Consider the following 24812-nt stretch of genomic DNA (forward strand, 5'->3'; position numbering starts at 1 on the left):
AGGTTCCAAGGGAAAAAGTAATTTATTTTTTTCCCCTGCATTCCATGATTGTCCTTTTGTTCTTCCAGGTTGTGGGTTGTTCTGGAACGGCTGCAGTAGCAAAGCAGAGCAGCACTCAGAACGGGCAGGACGCTGGGGACGCGGGTCATCCCGCACTTCCATCCTGGGAGCTAGCCCGAGCTCTGACTTGCTGAGTCATTCAGTGTACCAGATCCTTCTTTTTTATTGAACCAATTTGATTTGCAGTTGGATTTCAACATAACAGCAAAGCCTTTCTGGGAGATATTTGTGTGTTCAGTAACACAGTAGTCTGAAAAACTGTTTTGTTTTTTTTTTTTTGCTTTCTCTTTCATTTGATAGAATTTTCTTCCTTTTTTTTTTTTTTCTTGTGTACTTTCCCTGTTTAGTTTTTATGGGAAAGAACTGCAAACAATTAAGTGAATAGGATTTCCCTTGCCTCATTCTTTCCTGGGGAAAAAAAAAAAAAAAAAAAAAAGAAAATTCCGACACCTCTCCCCTCCCCCCAACAGCTCTTCTTTTGGGTTAAGGATCCTTAGACTTGCCATTGACCTTATCAGGACGGGCTCTTGCGATCTCTCCTGTGAGAGGGCAGGGAGAGTTTGCAAGTTTACATAGTGGTGCAGAGTGCCTGGCAGTAAGAGCTGCTGGGTTAAGTTAGTTAATTGCAAGGGTCTTCTGAAACGCAGCGTTAGCAAACAGTCTCTACCCCTAAGGACAACGGAAACTTTTCCTCCCACCCTTGTTAAACGCCGGTTTAAAGCTATTGATTTCTTTCCCCTAGAAAAATAAAAGTTAACTCCCATCATGCTTCTCCTCTCCTTCTCTCTCTTTTAACTTTCTTATTTTTTTCTCTTCTGTCTTTATCATTTTAACGCTGGAAAATTCTGAAAGGATTGCTGCGAGGAGGAAGGATAGCCTGATAAGTGTATTTCCTAAAGCTTTTGGCCTTTCAAGGTTTCTCTTATGGGTAAGGTTGAACTGTGCCTACATCTTGGATTGAGACGACAGGGGAGTAGTGTGTAATACTTTCTGCTTCCGATAGCTCTTTGTTGATCTAAGAGAGAGCACTTAGAGAGTGGTAGGTCATTTATGTGATTATGAAGAGCACTTGGTTCTCTCTTATTCAAGATGGAAAAATAATAGTTTTTGAATAAGAGGTCGCTGTCAAGATGACATTGAATGTGACTTCTCTTCCCTCTTCATTCCCTCCCCCACTAAAAGAAAAGCAGCGATGCTACTACTCAGGATAGGGCTACATTTTTCCAACTGCACGTGTCTTTTTCTTTTCTTCTCTTCTTTGTTCATTTTATTCCTTGCCGTTTCCTCTGTGTATAATGTTTATACTCTCTGATGGTGTCTAGGTATTTATGGTAACCAGAAATTTAAAAATAAATGTAATGCATGTAAGGTTTTGTGTTGTTTTAAGTGTTGTTTTTCCACTTGCAAAATTAAGCTGTGAATGTGTGATGTGGTATCTGCTTGGGTGACAGATGTCCATTCCTGAATGATGCTGTGTTCCCTTTGTGCTTTATTTATGGAGTGATTTGCTTCTAAAATAATCTCTTAATCTTTTCCAAACTACATTTCTGTATATGCTCTTTTCACATATGCCATCATTTAGGGTAACAGGCTAAAAACTGAAATTACTCCTAAATGCTTCATTTCTAAAGCTAATAATAGTGATATAACAGTGTCATTTTTGGCTTGATGTGTCCTTTTAGAAGTAGGTTAAGTGTGTAGTTTGTTTTGGCTTTGGTGTTTTCTGTGCATTTGTTTGCTGTAGCACTGCCATAATGAAATTGTATTTTAATTTCATTCATTTACCAAATGAAAAGACAACACTAATTTGTCTTTTTTTCATGTTAGGTTAGCTTTAATACCTCAGAAAAGGAGCTGTAACCCCAAATTAGGATGAAATTGCCCAGAGTACAGAACAAAATAGATGTTTTATGAAACTGATTAACAGTTACTCTAGGGTTCATTTGCTTAAGCAGGTGTTGAACATCTGTCAATGCTCTGTTTCATCACAGATTTACTTTTAGTAAACTTCATGGTTTAAACTTGGAGAAGGGCAGGTCAGTGGAATATGTGTATTTGTAGTTCCTTACAGCAGTAAAGACTTTTTAAGATTTTTTTATTTGCACTCTAAAATCAAATCTCTATGAAGCATGTTAAGATTTTCACACGTTTATCTGTTGACACATTGAAAAGAACTCACTTGTACTTTTGAAATAGTGTTTTTTTGGAAAACCAAAGCAATTTTGGAGTTGGTTTGTTGAAAGACAGCGCTGGATCCTTTGCTTAGGTTTTCTTCACTCCTAAACTACTAATTTTGTACAGTATATTTTTGAAAAACTATGGGTATTAGAAATGAAATACAATTTAAATTTCTGATCAAGACATCAAAGTTAAATAGGAAGTGTTGAAAACTGTCATGATTATTAGTCAACCATCAGAAAAAGACAGAAAATTGGTTACAAGCCTGAGAAGGAAGGAAGAGTGATGCCATTGGTCTTGGGTTAGCAGGCTGTAGGAACTTCTGTCAGCTGGACCTGGCCTCCCATAGGCAGTAATTTCACTTAAGTTCAGTCAGAGATTTAGGATTTTTTTTATTGGACAGTAGTATTTAATGTTTTCTTTCCTACCTATGAAACCTCAGGAGTATCTGTGGGTACAGCTGGCTGGTATCGAGCTGTCAGCACCGACCAGGGCAGTCGTGCTGGCTGCCGCACATCACTTCTTACTGGGGCGCTGGCCGTGCTTGACCTGTGAAGCTAGCAAGAGCTGCCTTGCTCACAGTTTTTGGGGGAAATCCACTCAGTTCCTTTAGGATGTTCCTTCCCAGAAACATGCTGCTGACAGGGCAATGTCAGCAGCAGCTGGAGCCGTTTGGTCCCTCTGGTGTCGGGGTGGGACTGGACGAACGTTTCGCTCCTGTCAGAGCAGGCCTTTGAGGAGGTTCTCCCTGTTGTGCCCGTGCTTCAATTCACATCACCCCGCGGGCACAGAGCGAGCTGGATTCCTTCTGGATGAAATGAAATTGCAAAAACGTGCCCCAGGAGCCCACCCAGTGGGCTGTGGGTGCTTGGTGCCAGGGCCAGCCCCAAGCAGGGCGCTGGTGCCAGCACGGCCTTCCCTCTGCTGCGCTGCCGCTCAGCGCTTCACCTCGCGTCCGGAGCCAGCGGCCTTTGAAGTCTTTGAGTGACTTCCATTGGCTTTAATAGGCTTTGTGGCAGGCCCTAATGATTTGGTTGTGATCTGAAAAGGGATGTGCAGAGGCTTTCATATAATGAGAAAATGTTACCTTTTAAAGAGCCGGGTTCAAACAGGCTGATGATCAGTTCTCGAGTGGAAGTGAGCTCCTTGCTGTCTCCTGGAATCCTTTTGTCCCTGTCAAAAAAAATAAAAAACTCAGAAAATTAGTACTCATTTTGCAAGTACGGTCTGGGGTTGAAATTAGCAGAGGAGTTTTAGGTCATGGATTGAACTGCACTGACAAGCAGTGGAGAGGTTTGCACAGTACAACTCTGCGCCTCTCAAAATTGCGCGGTGAGCCCCTCGTTCTCGTGAGCGGTCCCTTTGTTCACGGTTTTGAAGTGAAAAGGCAGGAGAGAGGAAGGAAAAACCAAGCTTAGTTCACTCGTACTAACATTGCTCTGGGATAAGTAGTGCCTAGGACTAAAAATCATGGCTAACTAAAAATCACAAGTTTGTTTTTAAAGGAGGAGGTGGAACAGAGGCCATTTCACTGTCCTACTAATTGCATAACAAGACTACCAGTTCTTTCTATGTCCCTGGGTCTCATAGGTTCCCCTCTAAGTTTTCTTTCTTTTCCAGAAATGTCGCTCAAGTAATTTTGTGTGTAATTACTTTTTTTTTCTCATGTAAGGTATTCTGTTTGATCAGTATCCAGAAAAGCTTTCTTTTCAGCATCCTCAGAATCCTTTCATGTGAGCTGGGAAATCAATTTATGGCTCTAACAAATTAATGTGGACAGCTTGGATCTGTTGAACTTCTGCTTCTTCGTTTACTGTATTATTTTGTGTACTAAATCTGTCTTCCCTAAATTAAAAGATCGGTGTTTTTTTTTTTCCTTTCCAAAACAGGTGTGTACTGTAATAATCATGTTCAAACAATCTAGTAATAAATGGCCAGGAACAAAGCGTAGCTCCATTTCACCACTGGATGCGGGGATCTAGTAGAATCTGTATTTACAATTACATGCAATAGCATGTGTCTTCCTATAATGGTTCGACTTAATATTTTTATTTGTACATGTTTTGAGGCATGGAAGAGTTCCTCTGAATGTGCAGTGGGACTGATTTATCGCAGCTATCGTCCTTGTTTTACATCTGTGTAATTACTTTGAAGTCACTGAACTTACGCCGATACAAAATCGCAGGAGCATTGAATTAGGGTGGCTCTTTTGATGGAGCTTTTTATTCTGGTTGAAATATTTTACGGATCCAGGTGAGGATGAAATGTTGTACTGAGCTGCGAGATGTTTTCCTGATTGGGTTCATGCTGCTTATCTGTCAGCACTTCCCCTTCTTAGAAGCTGTATTTAATGCGGTTGTTTCTGCTTGCCTTGGAAATGCAAAGGAGAGTTAGTTGTTTGTACGAGAGGAGAGTTAAATCAAAATCCCTTGGTTTCTAGTGCTGGCTGTAGCTGAACAAGGTGGTTCTGTGCTGTATTTTTGGTAGAAGCATTATTCAGTCCTTCATCTTCAAGTACAACGGTGAGCTAGCTTCAATAAAATAAAAAGGCAGAGACCTTCTTTAGACTCCTCTCATTTTTCCTGTGTGCTCAAAGCCGTGAATTAGCTTGCTAAAAGGAAAGCATGGGGCAGCATTATCGGAAGGCGGAGGGTGTTGGTGGCGTTCAGAACCAATAAATGCAATGCGTGTGCAGGACGTGGGGCGTTGGAGCCTTCATTAGCTGGTCGCAGCGCTCCTCTCACCTCTGAGCTGCAGACCTTGGTGCTGAGGGTCACAGGCCAGCCGAGAGCTCGGGCTAAGCCAGCCCTGCTGCCCACACCTTCCCTTCCCTGCCTTCCCGAGCCCTTCTGCCAGAGGAAGCAGCCCCCATCCTTCAGCCAGGCCCGGGCAGTGCTGCTGGGGGCTGGGGTTCAGCGCTGCGGTGGTCCCGGCCGCTGAGGTGGTTGCCCCCCTGCCCATCGGGCTGGGGACAGCAGGTGCTGAGCCTCATTGGGAGAATTTATTGTTAGCTGTTGCTGATGCTTTAGAGACCACTCTGCTTACCCGCCTAATAGCCAAATGCGAGCTAATAGTCTGTACAGGCCATTGAAGCCTAAAATCCTGCTAATTCCTTCCTCTAATGAATAATCCCTGATCTCTGTATGTGCCTTGACTGCGGAAGGGCTAATTATGAAATTCATTGTAAGGAAAATTTAGAACTCGTGATTTCTGTGACTGGGGTTTATAAATAAATAATGCGTCTGCGTGTGTACGGTGTACACAGTACAGCTTTTGCATGGAAAGTTAAATATCCCTGAAGATACTTAGTTAAAATAAGTGGGACTGTAAAGCACTTCATTGCTCGTTGGATTAATCGCTCGCAGTTTAGGGAATGGGCTGCCCATTCCACCCAGAAATGTCACTCGTAACCCTGAGCAGAGACATTGGACCTTCTGCTGTTGGGTTTGTGTAAATAGCTCGGGTGAACGAAGCTGTTCCCTGCTGCAGGTGAGTAGGTGGCATTCGGAGCGGGGCGTGAGGAGCCCCTGGGCTGGTTTCTGGAGACACTGTTGCTCTTCCGTGCAGACTATTCGGAGCACATGTTTCTGTGGCACGTCCAGAAGTGTAAGAGGATGGTAAATCTGGTTCTTTGGGTTTAAGGAATGCTTCTAAGAAACAATTCTAGTGATTCTTTTCATTTGAATGTTAGAAACGGGAGGAAAATATCTAAGCAACCGAAGTATTGGGGTAGAGATGTTGCATAAATTATAATGAGCACCAGAGGACACAGGATGTGTTCGTTCCCAAGCTGCATGATTATTTCGTGTTGTGAAGGGTTAGCTTTTCAATTGCAAAGCTTAATCACTTTTCAAATGAATATTTCATAACAGTTATTTTTTCATCAAATACACAACGACATGCTTATTTTGTGCCTCATGTGGTAGACATTAGTTTTCAGCAGCTTTAAATTCCTTTTATTTCCCCTCATCTCTTATTCTTGTTTTCAGCGGTGGATGGGCAAGAAAATATTTTTGAACATGTCCTGACGAGTGGCTAACAGATAGGAAGAGCCCAGAAGTTTTACGACTCATAATCACAAATTCTTAAAAAATTCTAATGTCATTGGTGCTGAGTGCAGCTTACATGACTGATTTAAGATATTTTGAACGTAATCTAAAATGAAAACACAACTGTTGGAGACCTCTGCCTCTACTAGAAAATGCTGTTTAGTGGTACAGCACAGCTGTAGTACTCATTACTTTTTGTTCCTGGATGATTAAAGTTATCATAAAAAGACAAGAGGCTGATTATCCTCAGTACAGCTTCTTCTTGCTGGAAGAGTTGTGCAAGGGGGACTCTGTATGGTTAATATATACATCTATACTGATCTGTGTATCTGTATATAGGTATTTGAGAATTGCCCTGGCTTAGGGTGTATTTTGGATAGTAAAGTGGTGATGTGCTTGCCGTACTACACATCCTTTAGACCCAGAGTTGGGGGAGTTTCTGCAGCACTGCTGTATTGTCTAGTGGCTCCTTTCTAGATCTCTCGAGTGCTTTGGCAGATAGATGAAAATTAAATCAGCTTGGAGGTTTGGAATTATACTAATGGGCCAAACTGGCTTGAAAATAGGAGAAATGCAAAGCTGACCTTAAGGCACCCTCGCTGCTTTTTCTGTTCTTGTATTCAAGAATTTTTTGGTACTCACCTGTCCAGCCTGTTGTTCAAAATTAAAATGCAATTTTCTTTGAAGTATGCAATAAAAGAAATATTTATAAAAATATCAAGTGTTGTTTTGACTAGACAGAACTTACTCTTTTCGTCTAGCTATTTTGTTCTCATACCTGAGAGTGTATTTCATTGTGTACTTTGAAGCATACAAAATACAGTATTTCTCATTTTTCCTTCAAAACAGAATATATCAGTCTCATTTTATCATTTATATAAGAGACAAGTCTGGAATTGAGAGTAGTGCAATGTGTTGCATCTGCACCCATGCATACTAAAACCCGCGGTCTGAGTGAAGACTGAAGTCCTCACAGCTATTGATGCTCTTTCTGGAAGGACTATTTCAGTGCATTTTCTAGCCACATTCTGGTCTATATAGAGCAATTGTTTGGAATTTCAGCACATTCAAGTCTTGGATGGTCTGTTTCATGGCAGTTATGTCAGGGTTGTCTGTCCCATATTCCCTAGAGTTCTTCCTCTTTTCCTTTCACACGTAGCTTATTTGCCACGATGGCCTACGTTATTTTCTTCAGTCTAGTACAGGACCCGCAAGCTCCTCATGACACCATCGCTCTTGTCCTGTGTTCCTGCACGTGCGAGGCACTTCCTTCTGTCTTTTGTCCACGTAGTTGAAGTTGACTGTGGGACCACATTAAAAAGCAGTCTTTTTTTTTTTTTTTTTTTACGTTCAGTTCTCAGTTAATACAGAAACCTTTGAAAAAAATGGATTCTTTTTGATCAGTTATTTTTGAAACTGTGGTTGTCTATATTATTAAACATTTTCTGTGCGTGAAATAAATACCTTCTAGATGTCTCAGACACGAATACTCTTCCAGCCAAGTACATATCTATCTGATAAAGGCATACTGGATCTTTCAACTGTGTACTATGTGGTTAGTAGACATAAGCCACAAGTACGTAACGTACCATTCCTGTATGTTGTCACACTAATAATTCAGGTTTCTTTAGAATTTCAAGTTCTTTAGCGCATAAAACAACCTGTAAAAATAGCTGCCTTGCTGCTAGGAATTGGATGGTGTTGGGCTGTTGTCGTGAGTGCTCCGATGCTGTAAACAAAGTAGATGTTAATCCATGTGACCTAAGAGGGAGGGAGCTGACCTGAAAGCACTAGTGAATTTCTCCTCACAACAGTCCTGGGAGGTAGGAAGTAATATTATTGCTATCCCTGCTGAGTATCTGTGGCACGGAAAGATTGATTGATTTGCCCGAGGTCGGGGAGGAAGTCAGAGGCAGAGGTGGGATTGCATCCAGACACATTCTGCATCCCGTCAGATGCCTTCATCACACACCCCTAACCAACCCTTCCCCGCTCATGATTTTGCTTGTTTGGCAAGGTGCCCTCATGGTGGTGTCTCTGAAAGCCTTACTCTGCCTTGCTACCCAGTGTGTGCTTTGTCCAGAAAAAAAAAGAAAAAAAGGATTTTTAGGGACCTCAGGTTTAAGTGCTGTCTGTTCTTTCATATCTATTAATTGTAAAATCACAGGTCGTTGTGCTTTGTTTCATTGAGTAAATCAGACTGCTGAAAATGCAGTGCGAGCAAAATAGGTATTTTTTTTTTCTTTAATTAATATATTTTTCCCCCCGATGTTTTTGTGGGAGAGAATTCATCATAATAAATGATTAAACTGTCAAAAGAATATTAGCTGCCAGTGGCCGGCTGATCCATTATGTGCCTCCGTGTGCTGGGAGTCACTGCGCTGCACGGCGAGCCGGAGATGCGGCTGTCCGAGGGGAGCGCCACGGTGACCATTAGCAGCTGATGAAAAGGGAAGCGTATGCAGCGAGGAGCCGCTCATAAATTACGTCGTTCCAGCTGGAGTTTAGCCGTGCAACGGGGCCGCCGGCATCCTTATTTGTCCATTTGGCATCTGAAAACGTGCGTGCAGCGAGAAGCGCCGGGTAATATTCTGCGTGCGCCCCTGCCCGGTACGTGCGCCGCGCTCACGTGTCCCTCGATGGGCCCGCTGAGACGAGGCCACGCGGAGCAGCCGGCAGTGCGAGCCCACGCCTTGGCTCGCCCCCGAGGCGTAGCTAACTGTTCCTGGGCCGTACCAGAGGTTTGGTCTTTCCTGTCCAGGCACTGAATGATTTGGCCACGGGGAAATCTGCATGAAGGCTTTGCAGCTCGTGGTCAAAGTGGATTTTCAATCGCTAGCCCAAGGCGTGCGCTTAATATACGGAGCGCCTTGATGTGGTGCCCTGCTTTGCCACAGACACTTTTGAACCTCAAAGAAATCTCCTAACGCTATAGATGTTCGAGAACAATAATGTTGAATGATTTTTTTTTCTTCCTTCATTCAGTATTTATATTCAGTCTCCCTTTACACGAAAAAGAAAGTACTGAAAAGTTACATGAAGTGAATTCCAGTCAAAGGTGTTTAACGTATGTGAAGGAAATGAAGCTTAGATTTCAAGCAGTGATCAATGAAGTATAGTATTGTGTGATCATTACCGAGCAATAAAGCAGGGAAGGAATTATCACAAGGATGTATGTGCCATTCATCATACCTTTTTAATACCTCTTTTTCTTGCTTGCTTTCTTTTTATTGTCTCCTCTGTTTTATATTCTTTGATCCTATATTTGGTACCAAGTTCCCTCCTCCTTTCTGACTCTTTCACCTACTGTTACACAATGCCAGCTTACAACGGTACTTCAGGGGGAGAAAGTCTGTATAGTACGTGCTTTAAAACTTCGGATAGAATTAAAAAACCTTCTGCTTCGGGTTTTGCAAATATTATGAGAAATACTGCTGTGCTGTCTTTATTCCGTGTGCTGTAAGAAACGTGGTGCCTTTGCTGAAAAACAAATGTACTGAAAAATAGAATAAAATGTCAGCATCGTGTTTTTGTTCTAGATTTGCTGTGAAAACTTACATAGTGCCAAAACACGCTGTACCGTATTTGCTAAGGTAGGACAATGGAGGGAGGCATCTGGGTTTCTTTAATTCCATTTTCTGTTTTTTCCACTGCAATTCTTTGTGTCCTCTTTGGTGACCAAGATTGCTGAGGTTTTTTGCTGTGTATCATATGAAAGTAATTAGCTTACCCATGAGTTGTGTATGTAGCAAGGCTTGAGAGCCTGAGATGAAAGGAACGATGCTATAAATGTGCTGTTATGGCCTCTCAAGCCTGTGTTCTCCCCTGGATTTATTTTGGCACGCTTTGCTCAGATCTGCTGTAGGTATTGTCCAGAGAAACTGGACATCAGTCAGTATCCTGGCAGTCCTTCTGCAGAGGCAGTGGGGCAAATCATCATCCATTTAGGGCTTGCAGCATAATCTTAAGCGATGCCTACTGTAATGTAAATGACTCGAGTTTGTTTGACAATGAGCAAATTCACAGCCCTGTTCTCAGAAGGAAGGGTGACTCAGCCATATTCCTGAATTGATGTATCAGACTTCAGTGACATCTCACAATTTGACAGCAGGCCTATTAAGGAGAAAAATAGTAATTTCTCGTTCCTGGGATAAATTAGTAGTTAGTATTATACCCTGGAAGTTTTTTCTTCTGGTAAATAACATTTAAAAGATATTTACAGCATCATTTCAAATGAACAGAACTTGGAGGAATCTGTCTCGAAATGTTCTTAATTAAGATGCTAAGAAATTTATCTCGGTGCACTGTGCAGATATTCATCAGTGTAGGTGGAAAATGGGAACATACGTGATTAGTGATAGTATTTTACCTTTAAACATCGAAAACTGCTTAAAACAAAACAGTATTAAATCCCTTGTCACTCCCAAACAATGTACCGCACCATTTTGACTCTCTAATTACCAAGCCTAATTTGTTAATTTCAAAGGGGAACACAGCAACCTATAAAGGCTCACAGTACTCTTCTGAAAAGAGCAATGTGATATAATTAAAATGATCAAGTGGATCTAATTCTGTTTGGGGGGGGGAGATGTCTTCCCTCGTAAGGTTACTTCAAATTGAATTGGAGTTGGCATATATAGCCTTTAATGAGGTAACATCCCCAGATAAAACATCTGACTTGCTGTTTATTTTAGTCTACATTTATTTGCAGGCTTTTATAGTAGGAGAGCTCTGGCTAATGGTCCGACCAACATGAGTGCTGCTTCCAGCTTAGCAATTGGCCTGCTGCGTGGCCTGGGAGAGCACCGCGCTCCCCATGGGCAGATTGGTTTATGCGTGCTCCTGATGCATCCATCACGGTGACAATTACGCTCAAGAAACAGCAAAATGCTGAAGGGATGCTCCTGGTGGCCCTTCTTGTGGTGGTGAAAGCACAGGACAGGACATGTCCTTCCCTTGGTTGCCTTCACTGAGTTGCTGCCTCATAACTGAAGTCAAGCTTTGGCCAGAATTTTCTTAGTAAATATTTTTCAACTGTATTTTTCCAGGCTAATGTAGATTTGATTTCCCGATGGGCATCCAGCTTACAAAATGCTGCTGTTCGTTTAGGGGTGACAATACCTGGCTGGGGGTGGCACGTTGGTTTGATCATTTGCTGGTTTAGTCATGTGTTTGTCCCCCCTCCCCCAGTTTGATTTTATGAGTAAACATCTTTCAGGGCTTTAAACTCCTGTGAATATAGTTCTGTCTGTTGTATGCTCAAAAAGATAAATACATAATCTGGATAACTCCATAATCAAAACACTTGATTGACTACAGTAGGAGGTTTCTTGTTTTGTTTTAACTCTTCTGGGTGTTTTATCTTATAAAGCCCTGTAATAATAAAGCCATATGAATCCTCAGCTTATTATTCATTTTCCTTAGTGTGTCACAAAGGAGGCATTACGGAGCCGTGCGTTTTAAAATAAAACAATGGGTGAAAAGAATGAAGTTTCTCTCGCAAGGAGCCTTTATGATCAGTGTACGTGGCAGGCTGGCAGGGAGCAGGAGGGCTGGGGCTGGGGGCCGAAACGCAGCCTCCCTTTTGTTCCTGGGCAGACCTTTACGCTCGCTCGCACACACACAGACACCCTTTTGGCCCATCTCCTGGAGGAGCGGGGAGGCTGTAATTAATAGAGATCCGAGTCCCGAGGAGGCAGGAGCGAGTGCCTGACAGGTGCTTGCCTCTCTAGCTCAGCGGTGGTTTTGTACGGGAAGGCAGCGCTAATGCTGCGACCAGTTGGCATCACCTGGGAGAGCAGAGGTTAATGCTTCAAAGGAGGAGGAAAAGCTGTTTGCATGCAAGTGACATTGAAAGGAGATATGAATATTTTAATACCCGTGGTCAAGGCCAGTGGGTTGCACTACGCGCACATGTTCCATTTTGGCTGGACCCCTCCCGAGCTCCAGTTGTCTGAACTGTGGAGACGTCGCGGAGGTCTGCATTAACACGCACATTATAATGCTGCTCTCTTCCTTTTCTCGTGTACCTAGTAAAACTTTCATAAAAGAAGGGGCCAGAAAGATCTGATAATGATGTATGGCCTTTTACCGTAATCATCTTAGCGAGCGATTGCTGCCTGTGATGTCTGAAGTGATGGTAAACTAATAGTGTGCTGCTTAGGCAGGCAGGGAAATGCATGTCATCAGAAATGCCAGCATCTGTAAAGGCTTTAGGGTTGTTCCTAATATTTTTGTTTCTGTTGATCTTAAACAATGTTAGCAGCATTTGTGATGGAAAACAAATCAAGAGTAGGCATGAAAAGGAACCTCCTGCGCATGCATTATTTTTCTTCCTTGGCTTGCTTTTATTGTATCGCGCTTGAGAAAGACACAGGTAACGAAGCAGTGATTCTGTCTACAGCAGTCTGAAATAATTACTTTTCCACTACTCAGTAGAAAGCTGAAATAGGTAGCTGCAGTAAGACAAAAATAAGTTGGGAGAATATTAATAAATATATCCAATATGCTCCTAGCCTGCATCCACCACCACTTATTAGAAGCCTTTGATGTCCATTTTTTTCCAAATTATTCTTATAAAATGTTTGAAAAGAGAGGGAAGACAGACAGAGATGTAAAGTGCAAATTATAAGACAAAAAAAAAAACAAACATATATATATAATTCAGTAGTTGTAGTATTTAGTGGATTTATAATGCAGTTGTAGATCTGTAATTTAAAGTAATGTAATTATTCATGCATTCTATATTTTTTTCATTTCTGGTGTGCAAATGGGTGTAAATAATAAGAGTAACGCACAGAACTCTGCTTTCTAACGGTGTAAAGCCTGTATATGGTAGGAAAAATGCCATGTTAAAAAAAAAAAAAGTGGATTACATTTAAAATCTTTTTTTTTTGTTTGTTTCTTTAACATGTCTAGCGACTACTGAGCCAACTATGTAGAAGCCTTTACCCTCCTAGGTCAGATTCCAGTAAAGTCTCGTTGCTTTTATAGTATAATGCCATACGGCAAACTGACTCAGCTTTAAGCACTGCATATGGTCCCGAGGGGAGAAATTACCCATCCAAATGACGGGTGGATGGCAGGCAGGCAAGTTAGGATGTAGCTGCTGTGTGCTCATATTCTGTTTCACTAGGGCTGCAAACATTCAGAATAGCTACTTGGTGTATTTGAATTTGATCCTCATAACAGTAAGGAGCATAAGGGGATTGGAAATAAAATAAGAACAATAGCTATTTCTCTTTACACTGCTTCTGTAAAGTACTTTTGATATATTGAAGAGAATTAATGTCTTTTGGCATGGTTTATTTCATTTTCTGGAGTGGATCTGGTAAGTGAATGGGAATCAAATACAATTATAATAGCCCATTTCTCTTTCCTAAATAAAGTTTGGTATGCTCATATTAACTCATATGTCAGTAGTTGTTTAGTTCACATGAGCAAAAGTCAGTTTATAGTAGCTAGGAATTGGACTTTATTTTGTCATACTCGAGGTTTTCTGGGGAACCTACAGCTGTGAAGAATTACGGTTGAGTTTCAGTCTACGTTAAATAAGTAGAATAGCAGAAAGTGAATTTACACATTCTGTGCTTTTAAAGAGACAAGAAGTAAATAACGAGCACTAAAAGACGTGTTCCAAAACGGAGAATGTTTGGGGGATAAAATAGCTGTTCTGTTGATTTGACAATTCTATAATACAGACTGTAATTGCCATAAAATCTGAGTCAAACCAGTAATGTTGCTTGATAAATTCATTAGCTGAAGCGCATTAATGGTAGTTGCCCTGCAGTCTTGCAGTACTCAAACACTGTTGCTCCCCATTTGTTTTAAAATAATTGTCGGACCTTCTAACTATGCAATTATAATTTGGGCAAGGCAACGAGGTGCTTAGTGCTCGTTGTCTAGGGGAAACTGCGCTTCAGCCGGTGGCAGTCAGCTCGGTGGAGGACTGCGGCAGGGATTAGGGCGTGCTGTGCAGGGCTGAGACCTCAGACCTGACGAAGGCAATGAAGCTGCTCCAGGAGGGCTGCTGAAACGTGAGGTATTTGGTGGTGCTGCTTTGGGTTGAGATCCTTCATCTGCTGGGTAGCTTTTCCCCTTTCCCTGGCATATTTTCTGCAGTCTGTGGGCTGGGGGTGTGGGAAGCCTGGTCTTCTGCACTGGGGCCTAAGCTACCCCACAGAACTACCCCTGTGATAAACCCTGGTGAAGCTGTGAGATGGACTGTGCCCTGCTTCCTCCTGTCACAGGCACAACCACATCTTCCAGCTAATCTTGGCTCTGGCAAGCAGTTTATTGAAGAACTGATAACGCCGCTTTGTTTTACTTGCATGCATTTTAATTTCCTGCTCACCCAGTCTTGATTTTTATAACCGGGCACACTGACAAGTGAAATCCTTGGTTTCAGTTGCACAGATAGCAATGTTGACTCCTCCCCAAATCTTGGAAAGTGTAAAAACAGTAGAGCGCTGTCTATACTGCTTTAGGTTTCTAAGAACTTGTCTGGATGTGCAAGCAGCGTGGAAGTGTTGCAGAGTTTACATCGTCTGAATCTATTGAGAGACAAAATATCATGTGCCATTTATATTAGCTTGGATTTTTTAACACTTCTTGCATTTGCTGTGTGGCATGGACTACTGATCTTGTCAAGTCCTGACCATTAACTGAGACCGAAGATATTTCAGTTTCCAAAGATTTGTGCTGAGGGTACACTGCAGGTATTGAAGGGAATAACGCAGTTCTAGTGCAAGCTGAACCACTGTCATTTTGGTAGGTTTGTTTAAGTAACTCAAGCATCCTGGAGACTTTGTGGATAAATACATCTAGTAGAGAGAGAGAGAGAAAAAAAAAAAAGTACATCTGGGCAAACTTTGTTTTAACTATTCATGAAGGTACAATTATTTATTTTTTTTCAAATTTCATACACTGTTTCCAGTGAAATGAGCAATTGTAGTGAAAAATAGATTTTTAAAGGTATCTGTTCAAAACAGTGTTGTTAATTTCATGGGCAGAATCTTTTATATCTATTAAGTATCAAAACCAGGCTATAATAATCATTTAGTGTCTTTTTTCCCCTCCCAAAGTTGCACGCTATGTGGTTCTTGCAAGTGCTCATGGTACATGGTATTGTGACTGCAAAGTATTCGGATTCTCTCCACATCAGTTGGTGGATTGACCTCCTGTATCATCTGTACCTCTTCTTCTTCTGAGGAAATAAATTCTCAGTTCTCTAATTTCAGTATAGCACTAACTTGAAATAGTGTATTTTCTGCTTACTGAAGTAAGGCTAAAAGCCGATAAGAGGAGTCTTTAAAATCCTATTTTAGAGTGAGACTAGATCATATGCTTGAAAGGAAGTGAATGGGTATCTTTTACTGATGACAACCAGGACAGATGGAATTCACTTTCTGGGCTAACCTAGTTTTTCAGGTTGCACTCAAAAAGCTGGGCACTGCAACCGTTCAGGTATCACTGACCAAATCCTTGAGAGGGAAATAATTTGTATAAAAAGACACAACAGGAAGTTACTGTTCTAAAAAATAAATAAATGCTATTGGTCTTTATTTTTCTTTTTCTTTTTTTTTTTCTTTAATTTGATTTCATTTTCTGCCTCATTGGAAACTGAGAACATCCCTAGACTGTCCTGGCCTTTTATTTCAATTTTAGATTAATGGTGGAGGGTTGAGGAGCAAGGCTGTCTATAAATTAAAGAATGAGGTAGAGAAATTCGGTACAGCAGCAGGGAGAGAGGAGTGAGCAGCAGCCCTGCAGCCCCCAGGTGAGTGCAGCAGGAGGGCAGGAGGTGCTCCAGGCAGGCAGCAGCAGTTCCCCTGCAGCCTGTGGAGAGGTCCCTGGTGGAGCAGGCTGTCCCCCTGCAGCCCATGCGTCCCACATGGAGCAGATCTCCACGCTGCAGCCCCCCCGTGGGTGGAGGAGCCCCCGGTGGAGCAGGTGGATGTGGCCTGGAGGAGGCTGAGGCCCATGGAGAGCCCCCGCAGGAGGAGGCCCTTGCCAAGATCAGTAGTCCATGCCACAGAGAAACACTGTTGTTTCTTTCTGGAAAGGCCTGTGGCCTGTTTAAGCTCCATCTTCTTCTGCATTTGTCTTCTCTCTCCTTATTAGTGGGATCTGGAAGAAGGTTTTTAGAATGTCTGTACTGTGGATACTTATTCTTTGTCCTCTTCTTAGGCTGGTAGTATTGTTCCCAGAATCTTGGAAAGCTGGTCTTTTTCTTCAGAGCTTGGAGAAACTCATTTCTGAAGTGTCTGGCGTAAGCAGTAACGCTAGGCTAGTGTCTGTCTGCAGGGATCGCTCCTGGAAACGCACATCTGTCTGCACATCTTCTGATGTCTTCTGATGGGTGGTAGGTGGGCCTACTCTATTTCTACTCTACCCTACATATGCGGTCCTTATCTTTAAAGTGCTGATCTTTACACAAGTGCTGGGCAATTCTTAGACCTCCAGCAGATGATTTCTATAATGTGTTACTGAGGGGACTGGATGTTGAGTTGGTTACTTTGGACGCTGAGAGAGTTAGGAGCCTGGTATTGGTGGTGAACTCACAAGGAGTTTCTTTTGTTACCTGTTAGTAGAAAACTCATCTGTTACCACAATTATGGTTTGCCTTTTGGACAAGCATTACACTGTTCACTAATTCAAGGCATGCTTTTTTGGTCACTTACTGATGAACTTTGAGTTGGTGTTTCATGTGAAGACTCAGTGCCTTTGTCGCAGTGTTACTGAGAGGAACCTGAAATAGTTTCTACTGACTTCAGGAACTGCATTCTTTGCGAGGAATATGCTTTCACGTAAAACGGTCTTCTAGCCAGTACTCTGGGAGAAATTGCATCTTGAAAGATGTTTCCAGTGCATATGGTTTACATTTAGCTGACCACAGATTTCAGTTTGAGGGACTGAAGAGCTGATGTGAGCTGAAGTGTTATGTAGTGTCTCCTAAGTGTATCAGGAATCCCTGCCTTGACATTTGCAAGCTCGGTGCTGCTCAAATAATATTCCTCACCTTGAAATACAGATTGCATAAACATCCTGCCTTGCTCAGCAGGGTAGTGGTGTCTATGGAAGTAAACCAAGCAGGAGCTGAAGAACAACTTTGCTAAATTGGGTTGCTTCTCTGACTGTATTGGACAAATTTGAACCTTCCTGTTCCAGGAAAGGAATCAATAAAATGAAATTAGGTAATCATCTCTTTTAAAACGTACTTGTTCAGATGATAATGTTTGGAAGAGCCAAGAAAAAAACTAAACCTCCTACCCTAAGGACCAACAGGAAAAGGGGAAGGGGAAGTCTTAAGCACGATCCATGTTTCCATTGGCAGTGTAAGCGACTTGGCTGTTGAGCTTGTTTATGGATACAGAAAGGTGAAAGGCCAGGACTGCTAGTAAAGTCCTTTTTTCTGTGTTGACTTCTTGAAAGAAAAGCATTGTAGTCACTTTCATTTCACTGAGGGCAGTCCTGTGCTGCGTCCTCTTCCTAGAGGAGAGTTCTGACACCATCCCATGCGTATGGGGCCCGTAAGGCCAATTTACCTAGAGTAGCTGGACCTACTTCGCTTCCTTTCGGAAAGCTGGAAAAAGAAAGGCAGGGTTTGCAAGAAAACTAGAGAAAAAAAAAAAAGACACCAGAAACTGCTGTTTCCATTGGTTTATCATCTGTTTGTATATTCTCTGAGCACTTGTTCGATCTGACATTTTGCCATGCGAATATTTTGTGGGCATCGTACAGTGGCCAACATTTGAATTTCATTTCCTGTAGTTCGGTACATTTTACTTGTTCTCTTTAAATTTTAATTTTTCAAGACAGGAGAAGGAACAATGCTGTTGAAGGGTGGTTGGCAGTTGGTTTTCCTGTGCAACTAAAAAGGTTTCTAAGTGTTGAATGTAGTCCATGCAGCCTTGCAATTCTTAGTCCCCATATTTTTAGACTATGGCTGTATGTAAATTCCATTCAGGCAGTATCACTGAGAGGTAGGGCACCAAAAAATTATTCTTATTAATTATTTTTTTCTTCTGACTTCCATTTCCATGCATGCAATGACCCTTTTTGTTGTCAGCAAAACATTGTGAATTTGTGTTGATGTATCTTCTGTTTTTCAAGATTTTAATCTGTGGGGTATTTTTAGAGTGAAGAGGTAGGCAAGAGCTTTGTCTCCTGTTCAGCATAAGGCTTTACTAGTTACAGATTTACCATACGAAGAGGTAGGACTGGCAGATCACTGCTAGTGTTTTTTCTAACTATTTAGAGAAATAAATGGCACCAAGAAGGAAGAAATCTGAAATTTGAGTTGTGACAATTTATATAAGGAAATTTAAACTTAGGAACGTAAGGAACTATGCTTATGGATGTGAGGACAATGTAAACCCTAGAAGAAGCAGAAATAAATCTTTGAAGTGTAATTGCAAGGCAGTCTTCTCCCATTTAATTGATATTTAAACATTGGCTAACATGGATCTTTGCCACTTAACTGACATTAACGACCTTGGTTAACTTTTGGGTTTGAGCTTTTTATTTTATTACACTGGTTTGTTTGTTTTATGTTAATTTCACTTTAGTGCTTAGATCCTTGTAAAATAGATTTTTTTTTCTCCCCAAAAACAAACATCAAACATCCAGAATATCTGTTTTGTTTTAATATTTAAACATTTACACACATCTTGGGCATAATTGTATATGCATTTTATAGCATGAAAAAGTGAACCATATTGATTGTAAATCCTAAACATCTGCATTGCAAACTAAAACCATACTTTTTTTTTGGTGCACCTTGCTTTTTCTATTTTTTTTTCTCATCATATTTGACTCCATTTTTATTAAGTAATTGCTGGTGTTACTTTTGGCTTATCTCACGCCTCTTCTGTTTTTTTCTCTTTTCTCCCCATCTGTTCTCTGCATTGATACCTTCTTTTGAATAAACAAACCTTAAAACAGATTTTTTGACCACAATTCTGTTGTTGGTATAATTAAGCAATGCAGTGAGCAGCGTGCAGCAGCTGAGGACACTTGTGGCATGGCAGTGTGGCCTTTTCAGCATGTGTGCTCCCTGCTCCTACATACAGACTAGCCAACTTATCATGAGGCAAGCAAGGGCACAAACTTGTGGTGGTCACCCTTGGTACATTGCACTGTTACCAATGCCACCAGTAGCCCTCAGATGGATGTGAGACAGGAGTGAAGGGCTCTTGTTGCACAGACACTTGTGTGCCCATGCTTCTCTTCCTGGACTGGACACTGGCACCTCATTAGGTGGCTTCTAATTATCTGTTCAGTAGGCAAAGAGAGAAGTGCTTTCTGCACCAAATACAGCATAGCACCTATTCTGCATTAATGTCAATCAGATGTTGACGTCAGTGGCAGCTGCTTTGGATGCGTTAGAGTACTGTTGGCAAAAGGTTCACCCCCGACATGAGTTTGTATTTTATTTTTTCTGTAAAGCAACCTATATGCTTGCTTTTTCTGGTTTTAGCAAGCTTTGGGGTTGCCACATTATTTAAAGTAGCTGGGAAGGTGTTTGTTACAAAGGAAATATGTACACATAAAGCTTCTTCACATTATGTTAACTGCCTCGATACAGCAGCAACATCCTGGTACTTCAGGACAGTGCTCCTCAGCACTGTTCAGTATCGTTCCAAATTTTCTGGGAACAAAACTCAGCCTCATTTCTCCTGTATTTGCCCAGTCATCGTCTTTTCTGTTGGTCGAGCTGATCCATTGCAATTGTGGTTGAATATCTGATGATATGCTTGCATTTTCGTATTGTCTTTGTATCAGATATTCTTCACCTCTGTTTTTTGGGGTTTTATTTTTGCTGATGATATGTGTAGATTCTCGTATATAGCTGTAGTTGTAAGCCACAGTGCTTACAGCAAGAGAGAGAGCATCAGTGTGCTGACAGCGCGCGTTTCTTGGAGGGGTTCGGTTGTGGTGGAACAACTGATGAAGTTGCTGCACAACAGAGCAGCTTTAGTGCTGCCTAAAGAAATTTCATTATCTGTCATTTCTCTTCCTTTTCTCCTTCTGATCTTCCACAAGCTTAGTCTATTACTTAAAATGACACAAAAAGCCCATTTTGATCCATTTAGACACTCAGGCATGAGGGCATCGTGTTTGGACACGTTGAACTAGCTGTTGTGGCAGAAAGAGTGATGGAAACAAAGGACCACTGTAGGCAGCTAGATGACATCGGCCTCTCCAAAAATGGATTGAGCTCGGTCTTTAAACTGGTTGTCTTACTTGCACCTGCTTTGCTCTGTTTGGATAGCTGCCCCAGTATTTGCCAAAACTGACTTCTGTGGTTTTTGCGTTTCTTTCTGTGGGTTTGCCTTTGAAGTAGACTCAACCAGCTATCTGCAGCCTTCACTGTGAGCTATTGTCTGTCAGCACTAATTAAGGCCTCTGTAACAAGTAAGAATTAGAGCGCATCTGGACTTTGAGCACTGTAAGTGATGCAACTGTGTTGGTCAATTCTGGATGTTTGATGTGTCAGTGGCTGAGAGCTACTTTTTGTTGTTGCTCCGTGCTTTCCTCATGAAAGCTGTGCGTTCCTCCTCTGTTGAATTTGTTGGCTGAGTTTCATAGGGTTGCCGTCACACTTAACTAGGTCAGTGTACTACAAACAAACATTGCATGGCATGTAATGTGGATGTGCAGCAGTCTCCAGCACTGACAATCTCTTGTCCCCCGAAACAACAACAAAAAAAAAACACCCCCCAAAAATTCTTCCATTTGAGGTTATTTGCTTAGCAGTATTCAAAAATTCCTCTATGTTCTAGAAATAAATAATAATAGTAAAAAAGAGAATGGCTGAGATTTACAGATGACAGATTTCTTCAGAAATCATTTAGGCATTGAGCTCAGTCACATGTCAGAAACTGCGTTTATAAATGACACACATTATAACTGTTTATAAAACATGGGGTTCAGGTTTAACTGATGAAGTCCCACAAGTGTAACTGTGGAATCCTAATCACTGTTTACCTTCTTTATCTGGTCAAGTGTTTGACTCCTTAGATTTTTTTCAAGTAATTAAGTCTTTAAAACAAATTCCCTCAGTGAATAACAAAGAACAAAAGTGCCTTGAGAGAACCCCATATTTGTGTTTTCTGATACAAAGTATCCATGTTCAAAGCAATGAGGTAATGCAAAGTTTGGGGAGAATACCACAGTTCAAACTTTAGGTTTGGGTTTTTATGTGATGAATGCTTTATTCTGTTGAAAACAACTTTTGAAAGACTTTGTACAAGTACAGTATTTTCAGATGTTGTTTACATATGCTTTACATGTCTGTGTGTGTGTGTTTGTGCCCGGACTGGCTTTCATCAGCACAGGAAAGATTCAAATGCTGATTCGAACTTCTCAATATTTAAGCACAATAGCGCACAATTTAAATAAATACGCATGTTGCATGGGCATGTTACAGATCTATTAAAATCTTTCTTTAAGTGTTGCTTTTGATTATGAACATACCATAAGGAATTTGGCTCTTTCTGGCCTGAGACTTGAAATTACAATAAATTACTTATTCCTTTACCTTGATTTTGTTCATAATGTGAAATAGGTTTTATTTTTTAGGAGATACTTGGTAAGTTTTTTTTGTATAAATTTTTATGTAATTTCCTGAAGCGATGTAGATTTGTCTTTAGAAGTAGGTACTGGTTAGTTTTGCTCTGGGGAGTTGGACACAGCCTTAGTAAATTCATGGTCTTGTTTTCAATATATTGAAGAGTTATTTAATTTTTGTAAAACTGCATCATGAGAAAATTGTCCTCAACATGTTCTTATATTAGACTTATACAAAAATCACTGTTTAGATGTAAGTAAAGTATTGATTTGAGCTGGATAAACTTACAAGCTATTCTAGACCTTGATTCAGTGAAAGTTCAGACGAGTTCTGTTGCAGTACTTCTGAGTAGCATTCTATTTCTGCTAATGTTATATTTTGACTTCTTCTATACAATAAATGTTTTCAAGTTAAGGAGGTTGTGAAATTAGTCCGAAGTTGCATTGAGTGACTTGGAACTAGATTTGGGGGATCTTTGAGGGCAGAAATAAAGAATGCTGGTATAGAGATTTTTTGGTTGATTTTGAATTCTAATAAAAATTTATCTATGGAAATTCAAACTGAAGTTGATATTCCCACAGTGCACAAATGTAACTTGTATAAATAAAATTGTATATAGATTGTTTACTCAGAGGTAGGCTGCTTTTTTGAGTTGCAAGATTTTTTTCTTCAACAGCGAAGGAGCTTTAGTTAGGCTGGAAAATGCCTTTTTGTCACCGTTATTCACAAAGTGAAGGGGGGGGGGGGGGGTAAAAATGTGAATTTTACATACCAGGCTGGCAAATTGTAGCATTTCTTTTAAATATTGTTCACATTTGTGCTCATGGAAAACAGAAAGGACCTGTAGGTTTGTGAGATGTAATATGAGAGAAACTCTGTTTTGACGTCTAGCATCTGGTACAGCATCCCTTGAAATAATGCAAAGGTTGACATTGACTCCACTGGGCTTTTAGGTGGCTATATGCCAGTGTGTTAAGAGAGTTTCTCAAGGAGATGTGATTTGTCTTTTTGGTACCACTCTGCAGAAGTGTAGCATGTACTTCAGTGTGGCATAGCCACTAGGAAAGTTATTATTTCCTGGCAGTAAATAGGTATTTTCCTTTTTTATGCAATTTTATATTTCTGTGATTTTAAAGGATTTTGAAGTATCGTGAATACAAATCACAACAATAAAAATTGTCAGTGTTTTTGATCTTGTTGCAACACTTTGTCTCAGGTAAAATACCAAATAATTCTGGGTAAGCACGTATTTCATGGCTTGTAGGTCTCACGAGTGGCGTCTGACAGAGCAAATGCCATCTTCTGCTGGGTAGAGCTGGGCTACTCCATTTTTTCAACATCCATGGCTTTTATGTGTATAGACAGGAGAGGAGGAACCAACAACGCTTTGTGCTCTGAGGTGATCTCTGCAGTTCACTGTCTCTCCCAGCACAGCAGGCCAGCGCGGGGCATTGCCCGTGGGTGCCCGCCTGTCAGGGCCGTGCTCTGGTCATGATGGCAATGGTGCTCCTCTCATCCGTTCATCCCAGCAGTGGGCCTGAGGTGCCCTGTCCCTCCTTGGGGCTGTGGACCATGGGGAGCAGCCACCGGCCTGCGGTGTCCCCATCGGGCCTGTAAGCGAGCATGGTGACGGGGCACCCATAACCAAGGGCCTGGCGCCACAGCCCCGCGGCATCGTGCTGACACAAAGCCAGCATCTCTCATTGTAATCGACATGTTGTATCATCTGCGACAACAGTGTTATCACAGTGGAAGCACTGGCTGCGGGGAGGAGAAAATTTGTATTGTGTTGCTCAGAATTGCAGACCCTGGAGATGTCTTGCTCTGTATCGTGTGACTTTGTGCATACAGCATCACGCGGGGTTAGCTGGTGGGACATCCAGGTGGCACTGATGGCCATGGAAAACCAAGGCTGTATGTGGTCTTCCCTACTGCTTTTGGGTGTAGGCATACTTCTGCTGTTACAAATAATCTATGAATGCGGTGCTTGTTTTAAACCACGCACTTGGTTGCATTTCCCTTCCCTATCAAGGCTCCATAGTTTAACAAAAGTAGTGATACGATTCCTGCCCTAGAAATTTAGTTTTCTATGCATAAAATCTGTTGTTGAGTCTGGAAAGTCTGAGAGGAAGATTGCTGAGATCAGGAAGATGTGGCAGAAGATAAAAAAGCTCAGAGAGAGAAAATGAATAGAAAGATGAGGGGAGCATGCACCTGGCAGAGCAGTGTAAGAGCTGAAAAGCTGTCAAATGAGCTAAGAAGCTAAGTCCTTGTAGGTGAGGAAAGTAAATCTTCAGTTGTCCATTAGACGTAGTTGTTGCTTGTTATATTAAAGAGGACATGAACATTTTGATATACTTGTGAAACATGGGATTGCCATGCATTTAAGCAATAAACGTGAAAGCTGTAGGAACAGTGTGACTGACAGACTTGTCTTCTGTCGTGGTTCCCCAGCCAGGAGAAGAATCACGTCCTCAGTTACTGCATCTCTTACAGCTGCATCAGTAGGTGTGTAGGTTTGCTGTGTATCTGAGGTCTCAAAAATAAATAAGAATGAAAAACTAAATCCCAGAAGTTGGAAGTTTCAAGGTAATTAAACAGCTGAAAAGAAATAGGTTTTATCCTCCACAGAAAGTACCCGTGAGTTTAACAGAATCTCGGTCTGATGATTGGGATAGGTTACAACAAACACCTTTGGGGTAGTCCAGAAGCACACTGGACACTGCTGCTGCTTGATTTGATTCCTAGTTGATGGTTGACGTGACCTTCAGTGTATATGACACATTTGAAGATGCAGGACACAGCAATTTAAACTGACATGGAAGATGCAGCATAAACAAAACCAAACAAAATCTGCTCAGAGCTGTGTCACAGGCTTTTTACACCAAAGTTCTGTGGCAGAAAGTTGCAGGGGCTACAAGAAAAGCAATATCGTGTTCAAAACTGTCTTT

At 41.4% G+C, this 24812-nt stretch overlaps 1 protein-coding gene and 1 long non-coding RNA gene across 8 annotated transcripts in view; both read left to right on the forward strand.

Moving 5' to 3' along the window:
* Positions 1–15169, forward strand: part of LOC137854126 (uncharacterized) — a 29994-nt gene extending 14825 nt beyond the window's left edge. The window contains exon 2 of the long non-coding RNA XR_011094969.1: positions 69–15169. This is a non-coding gene — a long non-coding RNA (uncharacterized lncRNA). The remainder of the gene's footprint in view (positions 1–68) is intronic.
* ARID1B (AT-rich interaction domain 1B) overlaps positions 1–24812 on the forward strand; it is a 320528-nt gene that overhangs the window by 114862 nt on the left and 180854 nt on the right. The gene's annotated exons all lie outside the window — the stretch shown is intronic.

The sequence above is a fragment of the Anas acuta genome, chromosome 3 (genome assembly GCF_963932015.1).
Source record: "Anas acuta chromosome 3, bAnaAcu1.1, whole genome shotgun sequence".
Classification (NCBI taxonomy): Eukaryota; Metazoa; Chordata; class Aves; order Anseriformes; family Anatidae; genus Anas; species Anas acuta.